Raw genomic sequence first — 8045 nt, forward strand, 5'->3', positions numbered from 1 at the left:
CCCCACGCCCCCATGGAAAAATGGGCTTTCTCAAAGCTTGCTGGTGGTAAAATTTCCTGGAAGGCAACTTGGCAAATCTCTAAACACTTGCATTCCCGGTAACCCGCAGTGCCACCTCCGGAACGTAAGTACATAATCAAAGTCAGCGTGAAATATGTCACCGCAACAAAACGCTCATTGCTGTGCGGCATGAAACAGGCAAGGGAGCAGTGGACCCAATCCGGAGTGTCCAACAAAAGGGGATTGGCCAAATTAGTTATCATACACTGAAAGTAATGCCTCCCTTGAATGTATCATAAATGTATTTCTTGATTCCGTATATTTATTTCTTGATGCAGAAAGATGCTCAGGAGGGACAGTTTCCAATGACACCACAGAGTGAGGTTCTGTTCCCACGTTTGCCGGTCTGGAAAATGTTTAGCAAGGAGTTTTGAGGAATTGTCTCTGTTTGGGTGGGCAGGATTTTGCGTGTTTTGAGAACCTTTTTGTTTGTGGATATGCAAAATTTTTACTGTCTTGGGGATACATTGTATCCGCAGTAAGTAAAGATCATAACATTTCATTTTGGAGAACAAAATTTATAGTAGGGATTGTGCTTGGTACATAGGGATCCTCCCCCTGCCCCCACCCCACGGATCCTATATTTGTGAGTTTTGTTCTGCCTCCACTTCCAGGAAGCCTTCCCTGATCACCCCCACGTTTCCCTGGATTAGAGAGAGGTCCTCCTCTGAGGTCCCAGAATATCTGCACCTCCTCCCTCATAGCATTAACCACTCTCTGCTTCTTGGTAATCGTGGTCCTTTAAAAATACGTCCACAAATTCTTTTATACACGCCATCAAAACGTGGAGTCTCTATATCCTCCCCTTGACCCTGGGCGGGTCTCTGTGACCGCCTCAACAGATCGAATGTGGTGGGAGGAACAGTTTCTTCCCAATGGGTCATAAAAGGCACTGGCATCGGGGTTCGGATCAGAATTTCCTGCGATGAGCACAGGGGAAGCCTCCAGCCCAGGCCTCTCGGCTCCTCTGTCCCCTGTGCCCCAGCCTGGGTGCTCCTGAGGGCAGGGCCGAGGCTTCCGAATCCCTGAGCCCTGCAGCCTGGGGCGGGGCGGGGCAGGGACGAGAGGCTGCGAGCTCCTGCCTTGTGCGGGACACCGCGCGGGTCGTGTGCACCTGTCGGCCCTCTAACGCGGGTGTCTCAGTCTTACTTCAGTGGAAAGATCCGAGTCTCAGAGAGGTGAGGTGATTTTGGCCACAGTCAGCCGCCGGGGGTTCGAACCCAGATCTGTGGGCGCCATTCCAATACGATGGTCAAGGAAGGCTTCTCTGAGGTGACGTGTTGAGCTGAGCCCCCAAGGATGAGCGAGGGCCAGGCTCTGGAAGAGCCAGTTGAGGCTGAGCAGAGAGCGAAGAAGCAAGCAGCCTGCCGGCAAGGGCGCCCCGACGTGCCAGGGGGCCCTGCTTCCGGGACTCCGCCCGTGGTGGTGGGGAGGGGTCCTGGGCCGGGAGCTGGGAACCCGGGGTCTGACGTGGCTCAGCTCCTGCCTGGCGTGACCCACGGCAAGCCTGAAGTCCGTGTCCTCCTGGTGCATCAGTTTGCCTCTGTAAAAGGACGGGGACAGAACGGGTGACTCCCACGTGGAGTAGGGGGGGACAGTCTGGAGAGTGGGGACCTCCTGGGGACACAGGTGTCACTCCTTCTATGGCAGGAGTCTGAGGATGTCCCGGGCTGGGGGCCGTCTGCAGAAGTGGGAATTCCCACAGCAGTGACCCTTGGACCTTACACCTGCCCAGCCAGCCACATGCCCCACGGTCCCGGGCCAGGCCTCCACCCCCATGGGTTCCCACCCCCCGCTCAAGGTCCCTGCTGGTGACCCAGAACCCATCAGAGGCTCCTGGGGCCAGCGTGATTCCAGCACTGCTCAGATCCCCCGGGGCCTTTCTTCTCCCAGGCTGTCCATCCGCTTCCGTGACAGTGATGGGTGCCACTGAGCTCCTGCCACTGCCAAGTCCCACAGCCGTGAGAGCGCCCTCCCTTCTCATAAGGACAGGTTGACAGAGTTTGGAAAACCCAGCATTTGGAAATCGCGGTGCCTGGAGACTGAGCAGCACATAGCGGGTCATTGTTGAAAGAGGGAACGAACAGGAAGCAGGAAGCAGCATAATGGTTAGGGGTGTGGACTCTGGCGCCAGACGGCCTGGGTTGAATCCTGACTTGCCCCCTGCGTGACCTTGGGCACTCTGTGACTCAGTTTCCTCATTTGTAGCTGGGCTCAGCCAAAGGGCGGTACGGCAGGAAGTCAGAGGTCTGGAAGAGAGAGGGAATAGGGCACTTGTCCGCTCGCTCTTTGCTTTGGAGCTCAGTCTGACAGTGGCTGTGTCTCTTCCACCCGAAAGTGGCTCTAGCCCTCCCTGGGCTTGGACACCGGACCCCTTTCTTTGCTGCTTTAAGCCAGGGTCCAGGGATGCTAGTTCCTGGGGGCCTCAGCATCTTTTGCCGGTGTCCTTAAGCCTGTCCCTTACCTCTGTAAATAGCCCCTTAATTCAAATCCCGAGAACCATCTGAGTCGGACTCTTTTTTCCTGCCTGGGCCCCGATGGGCACCATTACCACCCTGAGCATTTCTCCCGCATTTGCTGATCTGTAGCAAATGCCTTTCTCTTGTGGAAAGCTTTGAATTCTTTTCCAAAGTCTGTACGGGCCTTTTGTGGGGAGACTCGGCTGCAAAAGACGGCGCTAAAAATACACAGTGACCCATGCTCTGCCCCCAAGGGAGTGTCTGCGGGCCACCGAGGAAGGCTTCTTAGAAAGGTAGCATCCTGCCGCGTCCTGCCGGTCACACTGAGGTTTTGCAGAGGAGAGAGCAGAGGGCAGTCCAGGACGAGGGAGCAGCGTGTGCTGGAGACGTAGAGCCATAGGGACATGGGAAGGACTAGCAGTGAGGAAGCCTGGGTCCTCGTCTAGGCTCTGCTCCCGACGGGCTGTGTGACCTGGGACAAACCGTGCCCCTCTCTGATCCTCACTTTCCTCCGCAGCCAATGCAGATGAGGGCGTTGGACCAGGACAGCATTTCTCAAATCACCCAGGAATCTTGTTTATGTAATTTTAAATTTATCTTTCAACGTTTTTTATTTATTTTTGGGACAGAGAGAGACAGAGCATGAACGGGGGAGGGGCAGAGAGAGAGGGAGACACAGAATCGGAAACAGGCTCCAGGCTCCGAGCCATCAGCCCAGAGCCTGACGCGGGGCTCGAACTCACGGACCGCGAGATCGTGACCTGGCTGAAGTCAGACGCTTAACCGACTGCGCCACCCAGGCGCCCCTAAATTTATCTTTATATGAGTCTAAGATGTGCCGTGTGTCGATCTGATACGTTTATATTTTGCAATATGATGGCCACCATAGAGTTAAGCGACACCTCTGCAAGGTGACGTAATTATCATTTCTTTTTTGCGATGGGAACAATTAAGATCTTGTCTTTTAGCAACTTTGAAGTTTGTGAAGTCCTTTAAGAGGACTTATCTACTAGTTCCAAATGTGTCTCCTTAATTGACATCTCCCCAATTCCCCCACCCCCAGCCTCTCTGCTCTCTGCTTTTAGGAGTTTGGCTTTTTTATTTTTATATATTTTTTGATATTCATTTATTTATTTTGAGAGTGAGTGTGTGGGGAGAGGCAGAGGGAGAGGGAGAGAGAGAAAGACAGAGAGCAAGTGGGGGAGGGGCACAGAGAGAGGGAGACCCAGAATCGGAAGCAGGCTCCAGGCTCTGAGCTGTCAGCCCAGAGCCCAATGCAGGGCTCGAACCCACAGACTGTGAGATCATGACCTGAGTTTGGCTTTTTTAGATTCCACATATCAGTAATATCATATAGTGTTTGTCTTTCTCTAATTACACCTAGCACAATGCCATTGTTGCGAATGGCAGGACCTCCTTCTCTCTCATGGATGAATAATATTCCATTGTGGGGTGTGTGTGTGTGTGTGTGTGTGTGTGTGTATGTGTGTGTACAACTTTTGGATGTGGAGATAAAGGAACCCCTGTGCACTGTTGGTAAGAACGCAAATTGCGACAGGTAACTTTTCCCAACTGTGGAAAATCAAAAAATTAAAAATAGAACTACCCTATGTATAGCGATCCCACTTTGGGGTGTATATTCAAAGGAGATGAAAATAGGATCTCAAAGAGATGTCTACACCCTCATGTTCACTGCAGCATTATTTACAACGGCCATGACACAGAAACGATCTAATCCTCCAACAGATGAATGGATTAAAAAGTTGTATATATATACCAGGGATCTCGTTAAATGCAATTCTGCTTCATCAGTTTCCTCTAGGGCCTGAGACTCTGCATTTCTTCTTCTGTTTTTATTTTTTATTCATTTTTAATTTTTTTAAAAGTAATCTCTACATGCAAGGTGGGGCTCGAACTCGCGACCTCCCAGATCAAGAGCTGCATGCTGTATAGACTGAGGCGGCCGGGCACCCCTGAGACTCCGCATTTCTTTTTTTTTTTTTTTTTAATTTTTTTTTTTCAACGTTTATTTATTTTTGGGACAGACAGAGACAGAGCATGAACGGGGGAGGGGCAGAGAGAGAGGGAGACACAGAATCGGAAACAGGCTCCAGGTTCTGAGCCATCAGCCCAGAGCCCGACGCGGGGCTCGAACTCCCGGACCGCGAGATCGTGACCTGGCTGAAGTCGGACGCTTAACCGACTGCGCCACCCAGGCGCCCCGAGACTCCGCATTTCTAACAAGCTCCCTGGTGGTCCCACCTTAGACTGTGCTTTGAGAACAAGGGACTAAAACCAGCTCCGATTTCCCTCCAGGCTCGGCGATTCTATAACTCTGTTCGTTCCTATTTCATGCAGAGCTGTCTGTGACAGGGCCCACACTCCTGAGAACGTCAGCTCTAGCTGGAAGAGACCGATGTTATAAAGGCCCGTGGTTCTGGATCTCTGCGGGGTACTTTGGAGTGGAGAGTTTGATATTTATGGCGGCCTCCTTCCCAGCCCCATCATCTGCAGATCTGGGCGTTCAGATTTACAGAAGAGAATAGTACGGTCGGTGATGAGCCAGTGTGATTTGAAAATTGTGTCGCCTACTCGCGCTGCCGGGAGGCCCTCTGGAGCAACAGCGTGTGGATTCGTAGCCCCTCACCCCAGGGGGCTCTAAGGAGCCTGAGGACCCTCCCATCTCTCCCTCCGCCCTCCCTTTGCCTCTGCAACTGTGGCGGCATCTAAAAATCCCAGCCATAGCCTCGTTTCACTGGGTCTTGATAGATTTGGGGACCCTAAGGAGCTTCTGTTAAAATGAAAATTTCTCAGCAGGGAAAGGTTCTTTAGTATTTGCCAGAACCCACCTTAGTGGATTCCTTTTCTGGATTTCCAGAGGGCCCTGGCTTTTACAGATGGGGAAACTGAGGCCTAGAGAGGGAGAAGGACTGGCCATACCATGAGTTCGTCACTGCACCCAGATTTCTGGCCAGCTGATGGTTCTGATGCTTGGGGTTAAGCCTGTCGAGGCAGGCAGGCCCAGATCATACTTTGAAAATCATAACACGGTGGCTTTGAGTCACAAGGAGCTGGATTCAAATCCTAGATCATGAAAAAAAAAATTAGTAATAAGTCTTGAGCACCAACTGTCGGGCAGGCATTAGGAATTCAACTGTGGCACGTCAGATACAGTCCTTACGGTACAGGGAGAATTCCCGGGTTTATTAATCTTTACAGCTTATTTCGATTTCTTAAAAAAAAATGTTTTTAATGTTTATTTTTGAGAGAGAGAGAGAGAGAGCAGGGGAGGGGCAGAGAGAAAGGGGGACACAGGATCGGAAGCAGGCTCCAGGTTCTGAGCTGTCAGCACGGAGCCCAACGTGGGGCTCGAACTCACAGACCGCGAGATCATGACCCGAACTGAAGTCGGATACTTAACTGCCTGAGCCACTCTGGCTCCCCTCAGTTTGCTTTGGTTTCTATTCCTCAGGTCCCGTGCCACACGTATGTTTGATTCTCATAACAACTCGGTGAGGTAGGGACTCCTGTGTCCTCATAGCCAGCTAATTGCCCAAGGTCACACAGCGGGAAGTGGAGGAACTGGGACTTGAAACCACCATGTCCGGGACCATAGCTCATGCTGTAAACCTCCATGCCGTGAACTTACTAATTGTATCACCGATTTCTCCCAACCGTCTCCCGCCAAAGAGGAGGGCAAGGTTTCATTGTTACTTTTCAGAGAAGGATCAGAGGGGTTAAGTAACATTTGGAAAGCTGTGCAACCCACGAGGGGGCTGGGTTGATGTTTGAAACCAGGCTCTGAGCTCAGTGACCTCGAGAGGGCCACGTAGACTGTCTAAACCTCGCACGCCCTCCGTCCTGCACCCGGCCGTCTACCTTTGGATGTGGCCATGAGGATTAAAGTTTGAGGACATTGGCTCAAGGCAGGCCCACCCGTGGCCACCAATGGGATGTGGCAAACGGTGAACATAGTGGTTAGTCTCCCTGGGACCGCTCCCCATTCTCTCCCCCGGTAGGGTACCCTCCCTTCATATTTAACAACTCACCATTTCCAAAAGGAACCCCCAAAGCAATGCTTAACCCAGAAGGGAAGCTGCTTGAATGGTGAGCTTTCAGGCAGTCTGGAGTGGCGATTTTTTTTTTTTTTTTTGCGGCTTTATTGACACATATTTCACGTACCGTGACATTTGCCATTCAAGCGGACGGTTCAGCGGCTTGTAGCGTGTTCAAACAGTTGTGCAACCAGCACCGCTAACTAACTTTAGAACGTTTCCAACACCCCCCAAAGAAACCCTACACTTTAGCAATCATTTGGAGCGGGCAATGCTTAGCCTGCAGGGAGACGTTGATCAAACAGTGGTTTTGGGGGCAGCGCGGCGGATCATTTGGAGCGTGGTGGGGAATACCCTTCAAATCACGCCTCAGACAACTGGCTGTTTCCCCCATTCGAGAGCCGTCTGTGGGGCTCGGTGTGTTCCATTCACCGATCTTTAGGTCCAAGAAATAATGGCATTTTTTTTTTAATATATGAAGTTTATTGTCAAATTGGTTTCCATACAACACCCAGTGCTCATCCCAACAGGTGCCCTCCTCAATACCCATCCCCACCCTCCCCTCCCTCCCACCCCCCATCAACCCTCAGTTTGTTCTCAGTTTTTAAGAGTCTCTTAGGCTTTGGCTCTCTTCCACCCTAACCTCTTTTTTTTTTCCCCAGCATTTTTTTTTCTGTAGAGAGTGGGGCAGGGGCTGCCTGAACATCAGAAAGTAGAGGGTCAGTGTGTGTGTGTGTGGGGGGGGGGCAACTATCCTCAGAGAGGTGGTGGGGGAGGATGTGAGGGTGGGGGAGGCAGGGCTCCCCGTCTTCAACAGCACTGTCCCCCCACCAAAGCCAGGTGGCTCTTCTGGAAATGTGAATTGGATTCTGTTGCTTTCCTGCTCAAACTCTCCAATGACCCCCCCCCCCTTACTTTCTTGGAAGGCAAGCCAGAGTCCCTAGGAGTCTGAAGGCCACCAGTTTCATCCTGCTGCTACTCCCACTCATGGTCTTTCTTCCAGCCTCAAAAGCTGCTTTTCTGGTCGTAGTCTGCCTCCATGGGAAAGAGAAAAAAATGTGGACCCTCTTGGTGGACAAATTAGAGGAAGGATTTTGTTCTCTCAGCCTGGTGCCTTTTTATAGTACGCAACGTACGCAACTGAACACAGCAGTCCTGCTTTAAATACGCCAAGCCCCCAACAGACAAGATTTTGACAGAGTGTGGGCTCCGAGGGCAGATGGTGGGGAATCCCAGCTCTGCCACTTGCCGGCTGTGTGATTCAGGGAGGGTGACTCAGTCTAAAAGGATTGAGTGATTCCCACCTTGGCGGATGAAAAGTGCCTTGAGGATTAAATGAAATCATTGGTGTGCTGTGCTTGATCAGTGTCCCTCCCTGCCCCTGTGTGGCCCCAGAATCCCCACCTCCATTTAACAGCGAATCAATGATGTTAGCAGAGCATACGCATTTTTCTTTAAAAACAAAAAATGT

The sequence above is a fragment of the Lynx canadensis genome, chromosome A3, assembly GCF_007474595.2.
Source record: "Lynx canadensis isolate LIC74 chromosome A3, mLynCan4.pri.v2, whole genome shotgun sequence".
Lineage (NCBI taxonomy): Eukaryota > Metazoa > Chordata > Mammalia > Carnivora > Felidae > Lynx > Lynx canadensis.